The sequence below is a fragment of the Cupressus sempervirens genome, chromosome 3 (genome assembly GCF_028749045.1).
Source record: "Cupressus sempervirens isolate cs-2001-9-10 chromosome 3, ASM2874904v1, whole genome shotgun sequence".
Lineage (NCBI taxonomy): Eukaryota > Viridiplantae > Streptophyta > Pinopsida > Cupressales > Cupressaceae > Cupressus > Cupressus sempervirens.
This window is the reverse complement of record NC_143120.1, coordinates 880,587,577-880,605,674: the sequence shown is the minus strand read 5'-3', so window position 1 is coordinate 880,605,674 and position 18,098 is coordinate 880,587,577.

The following is an 18,098-nucleotide window of genomic DNA, read 5'->3' as shown; positions in this document are numbered from 1 at the left end:
AGAAATAGTAAATGCGACGATAAAATGACATTGTATAATTGTTATATGAACATTTTAGTAGTTATTTGTATTTGAAGTCGTTTTATGTGAATTTAATTTTTTTAACAAAAGCTTGTAATAAAACCTTATGGATTTTCTCTCATTTTTTAATCAACCTTTTAGTTTAGTAATTTATCACTAAATGATCAAAATAAAAATAACAGTAAAATAAGATGGTTAAGGGAAGTGAAGTAAGAGAATAGAAAAAGGGTAAGTCATATTTGAAATTTTTAATTTTTAATTATTAATATGTAGAGGAATGATAAAAATAATTGTAAATTTTTTAATAGAAATAATTAATGTATTAGAATCAAGTATTTAAGCTCTACATGATTATAACTATAATTATTTATCATTTTCTTCATTAAGCAATATGTTGTCCTTTCAATTGATTATAATTATATTAAAAGAGTAAGTTGTATTTGAAATATTTTTCTTTTAATTATTAAATGTGTAGAGGAATGATAAAAATAATTGTAATTTTTTTAATAGAAATAATTAATTTATTAGAATCAACTATGTAAGCTTGACATGATTATAACTATACTTGTTTATTATTATTTTCATTAAGAAATATGTTGTCCTTTTGAGTGATTGTAACTATATTTTTATTTATTATTTTCTTCATTAAGAAATATGTTGTCCTTTCAAGTGATTATTGCATGTTGGTTGTCTTGAAATGTGTATAATTGTAGTAGCATTTAATGCCATTGTACCTCAAAACATTTGTAATTGTAATGGCATAAAATGTTGTAATGACATTGTGAGTTGTCCTATGAAGGGACATTCTTGGTTGCATGTTGGCTATCTTGAAACACATGTAATTGTTGCAATAGCATTTAATGCCATTGTTAGAAGGGGGATTATTTACATCAGGATTTTTCCATGCACACTATTGTAAGGAATTATAAAGTGGATTGTGGACTTGATGCACATATGATACATGATATCTCATTGAACACTCTTTTGTAGAAGCTAAATGACAAGTAATGAGTGAAAATATAGTGTGGTTAGTGAGTTCTTAACATGGTATGGTGGGTCCTTGTTAGGGCTCTTAGTATTTCCTTTTAATGGATTGTGAGGCCTCATTATATTTATATTAGAGCTTGAGATGGTGACATAAAGGAGTTTTATTTTTGGGATATATTCTTAGACTTCCTTCAGAGTAGTGAGACAATATTTCTCATGTTAAAGCAAGATTTTGGAAGTGTTTAGTAATTGTTTTGTTGTTTTTGATTAAGGTGAGTAGGGATTTTGAAAGGGCCTTGACTCTTGTGTAAAAAGAAAGGTTAAGCAACAAGACTACAAAACCACAAAGAACAACCAAGATAAACAATATAAGTTTAACAAAAGCATTTGATTCTTGTAAACCATTAACCTAGTTAGGGTGGCTTAAAGCCAAAATGCTCCAATTTTTTTTTTGGCTTTTTACCACATAAGTTCTCTAGCTCTATTTATATTCTTGAGAACTCTAGATATATTATTCAACCTCTAAGGAATGTTTATCTCATGAGAGTGAATAAGTCTTTTCCTCTATTTTCAACATTTTGTGTGTCCTCATCATTATTACAATATTTAATCACTATCCTTTTTTCTCTCTTTTTTCGTAGGGCGATTACCACTCGTGTGACACACTTTACAACAACCATGATAAACAACGAAAGAGTCCCAAAGAATGATATGAGCTCACCTAAATTTCATATTAGAGGAAAGGCTAACCAAAGATGGAAGCTTCTTGTTTTCCACCACACTCACAAGGATGAGCGAAGGTTAGATGCTTCTTAAATTTTGTGATTGGGCTAGCAATGAAATGCTATCCCAAGGTTTTTGTAATGAACTTAAAGTATCTCTTATTTAGATTTTCAAAGGTAACTTGGATAATTGAACAACTTAAGAAACTTGTATGATTAAAGCCAAGAGCTTCTTTTATAAGAAAAAACGTTGTTTTATCCCAAAAACGAAGGACCCTCTGAAAGGGTCCTTGTGCAATCATCAATATTTGTAAAACATCTTGCTACTCATGTATCTTTTAACAATATCAATGTTGGGACAATTCCCACAAAATCTCATTGTAATCTACATCATATTTCTAGAGAAGGCTAAATAGGTTTTCATTATTAAAAGAAAGTCACTTTTAAATTTTTAAAGTTAATTTTCGATTTTCATTTGGTAGTTATTTTCCTTTTATTCGTAATATTTGGTACTAGAGGCTTTGCCATCTTTAGTTGTTTATATTGGTGGAACTTTTTTTGATTATAGTGAGACTCCAAGAACTTTTTTTTCAAATTTTGTTTGAAAGTCATGGCCATGCCTATATCATGGACTAGATAAATAGAGAAGTTCAATGGATCTAATTATAAGTTGTGGAAGCTAAAGATGAATGCCATCTTATAATAGAGATAACAATGGAAAAAGACAATAGGATAATCTTCTCATCCATTTGAAAATCACAAGGGGGATATTTTAAAATTGTCTTGCTAATCTTATCCTATAAAATATAATAGAAGCACCCACTCCTTATTTTATATTGAAAAGTTTATTTGAAATTTCAATCTAAAATCCAAGTGAAAGAGTATACTAAAAAATGTCTTTTTCTCCAAAACAAAAGAAGTTGGATTAATATCCTAAAATTTAATTTTATTAAACTTAATTTTCAGTCAGTTAGACTTTGGATACAAAGATAGAAACATATGATTAATGGATAATTCTTCTACATTTTTCATTTTACTCATGTAAGAGTACGATTGATTTTATAGTGCTTACTTATTGGATATCAAGTAAGATGCCTTGTTGAAAATTTGTTGATATAGGAAATAAGGATCCACTATGTATAATTCTATGAATCTCTTTATGTTTGGGATGGTTTAAAGAAAAAAGAGGATCTAAGGGGACTAAAAGGGTCTTAAGAGATGTGAAGAAGGAAAGTGAAGATAAGAGGAAACAATAAGATTCTTGAGAATTAGGTATTAGGTATGAAGCCTTACTTTCTTGTAATATTGGGTTTGATTAACATTGGTTAATTGAGTTAGTATACTTGCACTCTGTGAATCCTCACATGTAGTGCCTTTCCTCATATTAGAAATTTGACGGTGGAATTTATATTTTGTGGCTAAAAGTCCATGTTTGAATGTTGGAAGGATACAAACTCCCCTAGACAATTTTTTATATTCATGGATTGCAAGTTTTTCCTTTTTATGTTAAAAAAGAATGATTCAAGAATGCATGTACCATTTAGTAGGAGTGGTTGCAAGTTTGTGAGAGGAAAGTTGTTCATAGTGAAATGGCTAAAAGTGGCAACCTTAATTATCTTGAATACTACTATTATTTGTAATTCACATGTAGCTTAAAAATTAGAATACATGTATATTGCGACATCGTGAATTATACTACATGTGTAAAAAATATGTTTAAATACTTTTTTGAGTAAAAAATTGGTTGAATTTTTTTCTTGTTTTGATGATCATTTTGATTTTTGTGTTAGTTGTGTGGTTGACAAAACAGATCATTACATTATTCAATAATACAAATAAAATAGTAAATTAGAAATGATTTGTACACTAGCAATTGCACACTTTTGTGCTTGCAACAATAGGCCGATCGGTTCTCAATAATAAAATATTTAAAAAAATATAATCTTATGTAAACAAATTAGATTATTAATAATTTTTAATTTAAATAACATAATATTTGCTAATATTTGCAACGAAGTTTGAGGACGGTTGGATTGCGGTTAAAGGGAAGAAGGCTAAGCCTTCTGCTCCCCCTTTAGATATGACCCTTTGGTCGCGTAAGGGTAACCTCATTTTAAAAGGATAATCTTTTGTTCCCTTATGCTGACTGGTTCTTTTGGGTTGGTGTTATGGTCTTGTCTCTGGTTTTCTGGTATTTGGTTTGGATAGCCTTCCTGGCTGCTTTGCTCCAGTCTGTTTGTCCTTTCAGATTCCAGAGTTTTTGGTTAATTTTACTAGTCATATCTGCTGGTTTCAAGTCCCTGCAAAACCTGGTTTAGTTGTTTGGCTGGTTTCAGGTCCTTTTAAAACCTGGTTGTGCTTAATGGTTTATCTTTCTCTTTGATGTAATGGGTTTCAGGGCCTCTTCAAAACCTGCTTTTACCTTAATCTAAAACATAATATTTGCTAAAATCTTTTACACAGATTAATAAATATTATTTATTTAAATTCAATTTATCAAATTAGAAATGAAATTTGTACATAAATATTTGGTCTTGTGGATGCTAGTTCTCTTCTAGAAAATTTGATCTTTTGTGAACTTATGATGTTTCAAGGTTCACCTAGATTTATTCTATGCAAAATAATTTTAAGTTTTCACAAAGTTTAAAGAATTTGAATCTTTAATAGAAAATAGATTAGAGCATTATATTAAAGTTTTAAGATGCACCCATTGATGAAAATATTGTTGTAATAATTTTTATGATTTTTATATAGAAACTTTATAGATATCATTAACAAAAAAAGGCTACTTTGTAGAAACATTGATAGAATGAGGAGACATAAAGGATGAATTGAACCTATCTTTGAAATAGTGGAGCTCAAGTAAATTAAGTGACACATAATTTCTTGAATACTTTTGGATAGAAGGCACAAGAATTTTTTGTTATTAGATAGATAAATCTCCTTCTAAGGATTTGATCCAACATATAATGAAATGCTAGTCCAAAGCATAGGTATGCATGTTTATTAGATATTGTGAGAATGTTAAGGGCTATGAGTTTTGATATACTTTAATCTTGAAAGGAGATGAAACTTGTAGAGGGTATGGATCTACTTCTATTTCTAAACAATCGAAAGAAAAAATAATGAAAAAAAAAAGTATTTTGAATTAGAGCAAGGTGTTTATAAGCAAAAGAACAAAATGATTGGCTGGAGGATGTAGAAGAGGAAGAAGATTCAAGTAGAAGTTCCAATTGGGAAAACTTAATGGAAGTTGAGAATGCGACAAAAAAAGAGAGAGGAAGAATCCACAAGACAACATAATCTATTTTCAAAGTATAGCCCATTTAATTTTTGTTATTTATTTGCTTTATTAAGAATTGATAGCAAACTTGGATCCTATGGGGAAGTTATTGCTTTAGACAATACAAATTCTTGGCAGTAAGCCATGTAGGAGGAGATAATAAATTTAAACTTGTGTGATACTTGGGATCTTGTTTGTTTACCAAAATGAAGGAAATAAATTAGTTGTAAATATGGCTATAAGAAGAAATTTCAAGCAAATGGTTCAATGGGAAGGCACACAACAAATTGGTAGCTAAAAGTTACATTTCATAAGAGTAAGTTGATTTTGGTGAAATATATTCTCTTGTTGCTATATTCTCCTCAATTAGATATCTTTAGTCCATAGCTCTTGCTTGTGGTTTTGATTTGAATAAAATTATATATTTGCATATGATCTAGAAACGAAAATTTATATGTAATATAGGTTTGGAGGTAAAAAAGGAAAAAATGGTTTGAAGGTTGAAACAATCTCTTTATAATTTTGGACAATCACTTCATATATTATATCAAAAAATTTCATTCTTCTTGAACTTGGGTTTCATAAAAAGTGAGGACGATCACTCTATTGGCATTAAATGCATTTATGGCTATATACTAATTATTTTCTTGTATGTGGATGACACTTTTTTTAAAGTAGCACCTCCACTATGATTAAGGAGATCCAATCCATCAGGTGCTTTTGAGATGAAAGATTTTGGGGGAAGAGATAGATAATAAGTATGAAAATTAAGAGGGATCATGTTCGCACACAAAACTCTATTTTGAAGTAATTATGTGAATACTATATTGTAGGGGTTTAATCTATAAAAGTACAAGCTAGCTAGAATTCCTTTAATGATAGACACTAAGATTAGTTTATGTATGCCCCTCAAATATGAGGATGGTTTTGAGGATATGTAGAGAGAAACATACTTATGTGAAGAGGGTACTTAGATATTTGTGTGGTATCTTTGATTATGATTTTGGCTTATTTTAGTATTGACATGGATACTATAGTGGAAATATAGGGTTTTTTGATGTAGATTGGGCCATCGTTTTGGATAGTTGAAGGTCCACTAATGGCTATGTTTGTTTTGGGCGATGCATTGAGTTGGATGAGTAAGAGGAAAAAAATAATTTCATCTACAACTAAGGTTGAATATATCGACAGTAGCCACATGCCTAGGAAGGCAATTTGATTACACATATTGTATGTTGGTAATGATTTTGCTTGTAGTTTATATTAGATATGATATTCAAAGTTCAATCAATAATATAATATAATATAAGATAAGAGAATGATATTACTGTCCAACAAGAGACCAACAAGGGTCTAGGAGACTAAATGATACAACAGTGTAGAGAGGAATAAAATAGTGGGAGTGCCAAAAGGCATCTGGGAAAAAAACACTAAACAGGAAAGCAAGAAAAAGGGGAAACAATAAGAAGAGAGAGAAAGAAGGATCAACAATCCTTTCTTGGTCTTGGAAAGAGGGGAAAAAAATGTCTCTTGTTCTTGCTTCCGCTTTCGCTCCTGCCTGTGCTGCTCTTGTCAGGTTTCAATCTTTGATTTCCCTTGCCCATTTTTCTTTGGTAGATAATGGGGATGATGTTTTCTCTCCAGTTGCGAAGGTGGATTCTCTCCATCCCTTTGCTACGACTAGGGTCGCCGTAGCTGCTGCTCTTGTAGCTCCTACTGTTGAGGCTCACCATTCCCCTGCTGCTAAGTCTCGAGTTGTTGTGGGGACTATCTCTTATGTTGATGTGGCTTCCTTTAAGGTAGGTATTAGGGGTTGTGACTGTCTCTATAAGTAACCCGCTTGTTCTTCATCTAGATTCAGAAATTGTTGATGCAATTTCCACATATGTGGAGGACTACTCTTCTTTAACCACTATTTTTCATTTTAGGGAATTTTGGCCCTCTTTGTCGGATATGCATGCTTGGATTTCCAAATGTTGGGAACCTATCATTTTGGATTTAGTTTAGATTTACCTTGTGGCTAGGGGCTTTTTTATTGTGAAATTTTCAAATGCCGAAGATAGAAATTCCATCCCGTGCTATGGTTTCTCTTGGGAAAAGAGGTTCCCCTTGATGGAAAAACCTTGGTATAAGGATTTTGATCCGATGTCTAAATCCTTTAATAAGATTCCTCTTTGATTAAGGTTGCAAAATCTTCCCCTTCACTTTTGGCTGGATTCAGTCCTGGAGGCTGTGGGGGAGGTCCTTGGGGACTTCTTGTTGGTTGATTCAACATCTTCTAATGTGTATAGGATGACGTATGCTCACATTCTTGTGGAGATTGATGCCTCCAAGGGGCTCCTTGAAATGATTAAGTTGGCCTCTCCAAATGATTCTTGGATTCAACTTCTTGATTATGAGGGTATTCCCTTCTAATGCAGGAAATGCCATAAGACCGGTCATCTCACTGTATGATGCTCCTTTGATAAGGTTAGATCAAAGAAATCACCTTCTTGGTGGTTGGGGGTTTCAAATGATCACTACACAGTTCAAAAAGTATCCACAATTGTGGATGGGTTGGATAGCTCTTCTCATAATGATCTTTCTTTGGTGGAGGATCCTATTGCTGTCTCTGATGATTCAAATGCTTCCCCTATGGTAGTGACCAAGAATGTTGCAATTTTCCCTTAATTTTCTATTGAAACTTTTGAATTGCATGTTGTCCCTCTAGCGACTCTGATAAAAAATGGTGCTATTGTCCCTTCTTCTATTGCTATCTAGAACATAGGTGTTGGTGTTGTTTCAGCTGTTTTATCTCCTACAACAAGGGTGTTGGGGGTTGGTTGTGGGGATGAATGCCCTGATTGGCAGAAGGTTGTTGGGAAGGTGGAGGATGGATGGACATTAGTAAAAGGAAAAAAAGTCAAGTCCTTAAACCGTCATTAGATATGTCTTTACATTCTTAAAAGATGAGACCAAAATGTAAATCTTGATGATCAATATTGTATAAGGTTTCAGGTCCTTTCAAAACCTGTTGCTTGCCTACTCTTTTAGAGGCCGTCCCTTTTTGTATGGCTCTTCTAGCCTTCTTTGGCCCATTGGTTCTTTGTTGTTTGTTTTGGTTTAGGACTTAATATCTATTTCTTTTGTAACTTGATGGGTTTCATGCACCCATTAAAACTTGTTTTACTTAATTTTTTTAAAAAAAATCCTTTCTTGATACAAAGAAGTCCCATAGAGAAGGATAAGGCCCAGGACATGAACAAAAGGAAAAGACAAAGAAGAGAGAGAGAGAGAACCAGCTTGACAAGGAGTAGGGAACCTTTTTCAAAGAAGAGAGAAAGGGAAAGAAAAGGCCAAACAACGTAATAGACGAGGGCGACTAGGGGCATTGTGATGTCGATGAGTGTTACAGGAGGAGTGTCATTGGCGAAGAGGTACACCATGGGGTGACCTAGAACTAGAGAGGTCAATGGTAGGGATGCATCATCATCATCATCCCTTGAGCAAGAGATAAGGGCAAAAAGAAGGTCGTGATAGTGTGGTGAAGCTGCTTGCATGTCATTTGGCTTTAGAGGCTGACATCAACTCCTAACCTGTAAGAAAAGTGTCTCAAATAAGTACCATGAGGTTTCAAATAACTACCCATAAATCATCCAATCAGGTAACCATGACAAGAAATTGAGCCTGCTTAAGTACTTCCACCAAGGACATGTCCTAGAATGCAATGTTTAGGACATACTGGAATTGGTTGTAGATGTCGACCTTGACTCTCAACCAGCAAGAAAAGTGTCGTGAATCATCACCTTGAGGTTTTCGATCACTTCCCATTTACCCTCCTACCGAGCAACCACAACAAGAGCCCGAGCCTGCTTAAGTTCTATCACATACAATCTAGTATGATCCTCATTAAGATAAATCTTAACGGGGAGAGAGAAGAGCTTCCTCTTTTCCCTAAGAGCTTGAAGGCAATCAACGAGTGAGAGGAACTAGATAAAGAGGGTATTCTCATACCCAACCCAGGCACAATCTAGTGAAATGTCCATGATATCTAGTTGGTCTTTAAGAGGCTCAAAAGAAGGAAGAGGGAGACCAAAGACCCTCAAGTTTAGCTCATGCACACACCTGATCCTTTTATCAACCATCTTGGTTTGGACCAACTTCTCCACCTCGGAGAGAGACACTAGGTTGAGGTTGTTGCAAATAGATACCCGAGATTTCAGTTGTTGTTTTGTTTTGGTCTTGAGGGAGCAATGTTTCCTATCAAGTTCAGATTGTTGCTCCTTTAGTGAGGGGATATCAAAAAATTGCAAGTCAAAAGCAAACAGTTGATACACGTACTTGTCCATTTACTTTGAGAGTGCCATGATGTGTGAAGTAATAACTGTATCCAACTTGTAAGGTTCCAAGTTTTGCTAAGGCTGGCACTCAAATTAGTCTATGTTTCTTCAAGCTTGAAACACCTGAATGAGTAATTTTTGAGAGAGGTTGGCTAAAGAGACAACTGTATCTTTCAATGCAATATTATCCCTCTCAACTTTTGCTAAACAGTCAACAATTTTCTAAAATGTGATAGGATCAAGTGGGGGATTCATTCTGTCAAATAGTTGACGGGCAAACCCCAACTATCCGTAAGTAGATCCCCTAATTGATAAAAAAATTCTTGATGCTGTGGAACCTTTGAAGGTAATGCAAGCCCATACATTGGTCTTCTAAGATCCTTCTGCTACTGTGCCCTAGCTAAAGAGTATTACATTGGCATAGACTTTGGACTTCTAAGATCCTTCTACTAGCATGCCCTAGATCCTTCAGCTGGTATACTCTTCTGTTGCAATGCTCTATCCACCCTAGAGGATAATCTCAATGTCCACAGACACAGAGCCGCTGAGCCAGAGTATGCTCATCCACTCATTGATGATAACTCCTCTTGTTAGTACCCTTCGACAATGCATGCCCTGCAATAACCACTCCCTTCACTCCATGCCCGTCTAGTGACAACCTTAAGACTCATCATTATTGGATCTCTGCACCCACCTTCCATTTTGAAATAACCAATAGATAATCCAATATGGACCCAACTATCCTCCCACAAAAATGTGCAGTTGACCAATTTTCAAAAGATCAAAAACATCATGATTTTTTTTTTGAAAATTTTAGTGTTTGATCTTCATGATTTGCATAGTTTATAGTCAAAAACAATAAAAAAAATTGGAAAAACATCACTGCATTTTTGTGAATTTGAAAAAAAGGTTTGACTTTGTTTTGTCTTTGGTACTTTTTTGTTGGAGATTAGCCTGTACCATTCAATATTCTATGCTTAGCTATATGTGGATTTTTAACACCACTTTGTTTATGAAATGATTACAAAGGGATAGACTATATTTAGGAATTAGGTTGACACTTAAGAAAATATGAAACTTTTTCTTACTTAAGTGATAGAATTTTTAATATTAAGGTTTCATCATCTTTATAAATCCTATGCCATGCAAAATCCTATCGTCCTTATTAAAGTGTCTCTAGATGTCCACGAAATGATTGATGTAATAACTTTTCATGCATATTTGTAAATACATGCACATGGACAAAGAGGTTATTTGTAACCAATATTAATTACCTTCTCAAGTGGGGGTGTTGGGAAAAAATTATATCCATTATTGTTGATGAAGGGAAATCCATATTTTAGGGGGAAAGTTATTTTGAGCACTGTTTTTGCTTTTCACAAAAGAGCTTTTGGTACTTCTCTTGTTGGGAGAAACTACTTGTTGTTATCATTCCTACAATAACTCTAAAGATTGGAGCCTTGTGATAAATGTTTTACATTAGATGTTGAGTTTTCAAGATTCATGAGAGCAATAGGCCAAAGACAAAAGGAGAAAGACTCAAATGTGTTGTATTGCAATCTTTACCTTGACCTTGTAATATTTTACTTTAGTTTCTCCTGGGCAATTGAACTTTCCTATAAATTCCATGACCTCAATATTTAGTAAACTTTTTCAATCTCCTTTCAAAAGAGAAATTGAAACTCATCTCACAAATTATATAATAGCCTTTTTACCGCAAACATGAGTAATAGTTAAGTCTACATAGTGTTGATTGTTACATCATAAACTATTGAAAACCAAAAGAAACATAGTAACTAATTATTTTTATTAGTTTATTCATCAATAAATTACAAACTTGTATTTATGAATTCATTTGACAACAACTAACTAAAGGGTAAATGACAAGCAAGTGAACCTCTTCAACAACAAATTGGGTCAAAGGTAGCAATTTGATAATAGGTTGGACACATCTACACATTTATTTCGAGGATTTATTCCAACACAAACCTATACCACATACGTGATAAAAGGACTTGTCAATGAAATAAATACCAAGCATATGCATATAGTGTAAAAATGATATATGATATGTTAAATTATTGCTATATCATATTTCAATATTGTATGTAAGTTTCTAAATTTGATTGTATGTAAGATTTTTTTCAAATGTTTTCAATTTAATTTATATAAAAAGATTATTAATTATCAATATTTTAGATTATACTTCTTAATCTTTTAATAGAATATATTCATTTTATGGAAATGTATAATAATTTAAAATCTTACACACTCTTCAATGTAGAAACATATATATGACATAACCAATAAAAAGTTACATGTTAATAGTGAGCAAAACTAGGAGAAGAGATCTAGTAGTCTTATAGGGTCCAATGATCATATAGTATATAATTTTTTAGCTTTTTTGGTTGGTGCTTGACCTATTTGTGCACTGCTATTGGAACATTTCATAAAGTCTAGTGGGACATTTAACTAAAATAGGAGTAAAATTTTTATTGAATACCAAAGAGAGCAGAACAACACAAGAAACAAAGAGAACTACAAAGCTTTATCCTAGTCCACAAGTTGAACTAGCATCTGAGATAAATCAAGGGGAAGCATCCTATGATCAATAATGTTCCAATCAGGTTCATGCTCAGAGGCCCATTTACCTAGACAATCAGCCACACTGTTCTACTCACAAGGGATATGCATAAAAGACACGGAATCTAGAAAATTACATAACTGAATGATCTGCTGAATAACCAGAGCCAAATGCCAATCCACATGCACAACGTTCCTACTATTCAATAAATTCACAACTACTTGCGAATCAATCTCAAATATAATTCTTTTCCAGCCATGTTGACAACACTGTTCCACTACAACCAAGATAGCCAGGGCTTCCATGAGGTTATTAGTATGGTGGCCCTTGCATATAGAAAACAGAAACTGAATATCTCCAGAACTATCACGCCCAACTCCCCCAATACCAGCCGGGTCAGAGGGACACTTAACCATAAATAATGGTGTTTTTGATTTTTTTGGTGAGTGACTATCAAGTGGTGAACATAATGGGTATCCGACAGAGTGTTCTAAAATGACACTTTTTGACCACTTTACACTTCATGGCCTCTACAACAAGATCTATAAATGTCTAAATGTCAAAACCTTAAGTTTAAGCTGTTGAATCACCTATGAAGGTACACCAAAAAATTGACATAATTTGATTTACAATTTAAAAGATGTAGATGCACGAAGTTAGCCTAATCAACTATTGAGTCTCTTCCCCTATTGACTATCAGACCATGACAAGTCATTTTTTTTAACAATTCAACATTCATAACCAATTTCTCAGCTGACCTTTAACCAAAAAAATCATGAATAAAAAACTTAAATTCTCACTATAAGCACTAAAATAGAAGTTGGTCACACCATCTCCATCATGGAAGATATGTCCGATGTTCAACTGAAGCCTGACCTTGTATTTTTCTGTCATGTACCGTGAATGTTTGTTCTTTTCTTTTCTGAGATGTGCTGCTGTCATTGTGGTATTCGCTCCTGTTGTCTGTTGCTGTCAGTCCTCTTCATTTCCTACTTGCTCATATCAAAGCCTGCTGTGATCTTCCTCATGTCAGTTTTACAAATTTGTTTCAATGGATACAACCATTTTACATGATATCAACACCCTTGTCTTCAAGCAATTGAATCGACTATACATTGAAGGTATATTTATAGTAGAAGTTGTCGTTTGGCAAAACAAGTAATTGCTTTCATGTTGTAATAAGACAGATATAACAAAAATTTCCTTGGCTGAAACTGGCACAAGTACAAGATGTATACCCTCAAAAATCTTTTGAAGTAATTGGTACAAAGAAAGTAGTCAGTCATTGATGGACACTTCTTATTTACTACTAGAACATTTTAGACCATAATCAACCTTTAAAAAGTTTCAACAACCAAACCATTACAAATTGAAATGAAATCATTGGCCAAGAGAATGTAGACAAAAGATAACCCAAGAACCTCCTGATGAAATGATATCCTTTGTTTAAATAGATTGGTTGACCATGATGGAAATGATCCAACAAAGGCAGAGACACCTCACTAAGAATCAACCTAGCAACCATATGAAGAAAGTTTTCTATAGAAGATAAGAACAAAGCTCTTGTCTTTGGTTACACAAAATGAACCTCAATTTCCAAACACATCAAATCTAGCTTATAATGTCATATTCAAAAGAAGCTCATCCTAACTAATAATCTCACCTTTAAAATCAACTTAGTATTTAGTGCTCTCAAAATCTTTGTAATAATCATCCTCGTCACCTTCCAAATTGATCTTTCTCATAGAGATTCTAAAACCTTCACTTCTTCTCACCACATTATTGAATTTATGTCTCAAACTTTTTATATATTGAGTAGTTGGAGTTCTTTAGAGTTGTTGAGGTGTTAATTGTTGTATAAAACATAAAATGCAATCCACTAAAATATAATAGACATAGATTTATACAAAAATGGTTGAGTTTTTATCTAGTAATGATCAAAAATCTTTAAGATCTATAAGATATTCAATAAATAGTTATTTACAATTAAAAAAATTATTACCCAAATCAATAAACAACTATAGTTTAAAAATTAAAATTGAAAATATATAAAGAATACCATATTAGACTATCTGATAAACAAATTAGATCATAGCACATAATTTAATTTACTTAAAAAGTAGATTATTCATATTTACTAAATATATTTTTCATTTAATTTTTTATAAATTAAATTATTCATATATTTATATGATTTCTAAAATGATATTAAACTGAAAGGATAAATATGATAAGTAAGCTCTTTTATTTTTTAATAATAAAACCAATAGACCACGGAGAAACTAATATAGCATTTATATGAATTTTGAAAATCTAAAAGCTTTTTTGTGAGATTCTTGGGTGGTTTGTTCTTTCTTTCCTATACCTTGTCTATATCGAACTGTGGCTAGTTTGTATCGTTTTTAGCTTTGTCTTGGGTTAAGATACACAAATTTGTAAGTGTTTAGTTATTTTTGAGCTTGCAATTTAAGCAAATTTTTTATGGAAAGACATGAGGCTATGGAGAGGTAAGGAATGGGCAGGATGGAATTTTTATTAGCAAACACATTGTTGATGATTTCCATCAACTCTAGAACAACCTCATTAGTGATTTGAGAATATAATTGTTAAGTTATTCAATGAAAGAACTTCCCTGTGAATACAAGTAGAGCAAATTGTCCAAGAGCTAAAGAGTTTTAAAGTGTTCCACATGGCTGAAGCATTGTATTATTGGAGAAGACTATGGACGTCTATTCAAATGGAGTGCTTGTCCAAGGTTCATGAATTACTGAGCATGTTGATACTAAATTATAACAATATAAAAATTATTTACAATACAATGGGTTCTTCACAATCTACATGTTTTATAATTGAAAATAACAAAATAATTTGAGAAATAATCACTCTATTCAGGAAGATCTCAAAAATAAATATTTGACTATTGACAACATTATGTCTCAAAGATAGTCCTCGCCATCTTTTAGACAATGAAAAGTTATTTTTAAACAATTTTATTAATAGTAGTAAAATATAATATATTTGTTAAATATTAATATATTTTACATAAATTAAATTAAATTATAATTTCATAAAAATAAGATAAATATAATTATTTTTATTATACAATTTAAATTAAAAATAAACGATTACAATTTTATTAATATATTTATAAGGTTTTGAATTTTAAAATAATAAAGAGTTATATTTTATGATTTTTTATTTTAATATTATTAAATTTTGTAAAAGATAATAATTGAATTATATTATTTAAAAATAATATTAAACATAACTTTTAGCTTTCCTATATGATATTTAACTAGTAATAGTGGGTGACTACATATAATTATCAATATTCTACATATAAAATTAATCAACTTTTATTTAAAAAAATATAATAATAGTTGTCCATTTTATCATTTTTTTGGAAAAATTATGTTTATTAATTTAATTTTAGTATATTATATAAAATTTAAAGAATTAGGGTACACATCACAAAACTTTATAATTACATTTATTAATGATAATTGTTTATAAAATAAATGAGTTAATCTTTAAATACATAAATCTAAGTATTCATTAGTATCATATAATTTTCTACATAATTTGAAAATTATAATGTTAAAAATTCTTTATAGATTACAATTTCTTTCTTTATCTGAACAATTTTTTTTGTAATGTTCCTATTTTATTTGTTACATGCTATCACTACTACATTTTGCACCGATTTTTGACAGTAATTCATCACTATAGCTGATGACAAGTCATCAAATGCCAAACAAAACCAGTTGTTGCTGAATGAGCGTTGAACTTTTTGAGCTGTTGGTCGATGTCAAACACCTGACAACATTTTTTGTCAAAATACTATATGGAAGTCAATGACTGCAAGATTAACTTGACCAACATCTCTATCATTGGGGTATGAAATTCTCATCAGAACATATCTAGTATCCATCGATAATTCGACAAAATATAGCTGAAATTACAACAATAATATCGTCGAGTGTAGGGCGTCGTTGTTAGAATAAATGCACACATGATTGGATGAGGAGTGTTCATTGCACAAGTGGCATATATCTAGCCTAAAGTCACAATATTGGAATGCAAATCAACTTAAAAATATTTATGCAAGAGATTGCATCAATCTCTTGTGTAAATGTCTCTAAGTTTATTCTCATTCCAATAATGTGACTTTGAGCTGGATATTTGCCACTTGTACAAACAACATTCCTCATCTAATATTTGTGCATTATTTTAGACTTTTCTGTAGTTTTCAAGTCAAACATTTAAAAATCGATTTATGACAAGAGAATACTATACCACTACAAACATGAAGATTGCCAATTCCCAAATCATTTGCTTGAAACAATTATACTATGCACAAGTTTTTAGACTTTGAACAAAAAGCGCTAGTGTGATCTGCAAGTTCAAAGAATGTAGAATAATAAGTAATATGGAAGCACATTTGGATGATAAGGAAGGCCTTGCCGAAATATTTCTTTCATCTAAATCAATAATAGGTAATGATAACAAGGAAATTAGTCCAACACCTACACCTATTGCTCAATAATATTAGATTCTCATTGATCCTAAACAAATTAGCTTACTTTAATTTGACAAACTTACAAAGAGAACCACAAAATTAGAAGAAACTATTGTGGTGTGTACTGTTTGCAAATTATAGTTACAAGTGATAAAGTTACATACTTTTGATTATGGGTGCATAAACAATGGATGCGAATAGTTGATTGACAAGGATAGTGCAAATGTTGAAGCCAAAAAATTGCTACTATGTGATAGTCATCCATAGAAAAGATCAATTTCATTAAGTGATAAACCAAAATAGTCTTAAATGCATAATAAAGAGATGTAAAATATCAATAATGAGGAGAGAAACACTAGCACATAAACATATAGGATTCAATAACATGTGAAATTAGGTAAAGGGTACCTAGAGAAGAGATGGATACAAATGATACGAGGATGGAAAAGCTGATCAAATTCATTAAATCATAGGGTTGCAAAGGGAAGTATGAAGGTAAGTGAAATGTGGAGAGTACTAGATCCTAAGGTGGAGTTTGACCATTGATAAGGCTCTTGAATGTGAAGGATTTTTGGTACATTCATAGTTTGAGAAGGTGATTGGGTATCGAGCTTCACTTTGTTTTAATCCCTGTCAACAACTAACATTCATTCCTATATATTTAGTTGAAAATACAAGTGGAGATAGAATATGGGCACACCTGGTCCACTTGAAATACCCTAATCAAGGCAACAAGGCTCATGATTACACAAAAAGTTGTAAAAACAACACATCCATATTTTAGCTAATAACATAAAAGATTAATATCCTAATGTAATCTAAATTAAGGATTTCAATATATATAAGGAGCAAAAAAGTGAACAAAATACCTGTGCAATAGGAGATCTTCAAAGATCATCAATGTTCTGTAGTTCAGTTCTATAACAATATAATCTTGATTACATTAGGTTGACTATTATAATAGTTCATAACAATATTGCAATGTGCGAATTGAAGTATGGCTTGAATAGTTCATAATAAAGTTCAACCCAATTACATTAGGTCCATAAAAGGTCATAACAAAATTTTGTTATGAACTATTAGTTCATAATCTAAATAGTTAAAGGCTAGTAATCATGCTTTAGTGCATACATTGTAATTTTACATTATGAGTTATTAGTTCATACTTGGAATAGTTAAATGCTGGAAATCATACTTAGAATAATTCAATAATTATGAACTATTCTAATTCTAATTATAAAAGTTCAACTAAATGTATAATTTAGATCATTATGAATTATTCTCTTGTTCAATGTATTAACTAAGCTATGATTCCAATCTTGCACCATTTGATAGGAAACAAACACAATGTAACTTCTTGATGTCCACCCTTATGTTTGAACTTGTAAAGAAATGGATTGGTGATGGTCACTAGCAGAAATGATAGGATTTTGTTGTTTAGAGAGAAAGACTTCCACCATTAACCACTATATTTTGCTTGATGTCCATACCCTATTCGAAAGCTCGCATTTTAGCATAGGTGAGAAGCATGCTAAAAAAGTTGTGAAATGTTTCTCAACAACCATCGTTACTAATTCCATTTATTTACAATTTCGAACAATAACCTATAGCATTTACTCATCACTGCAAACCAACATAACATTAACACTACATGGGTAAGGAC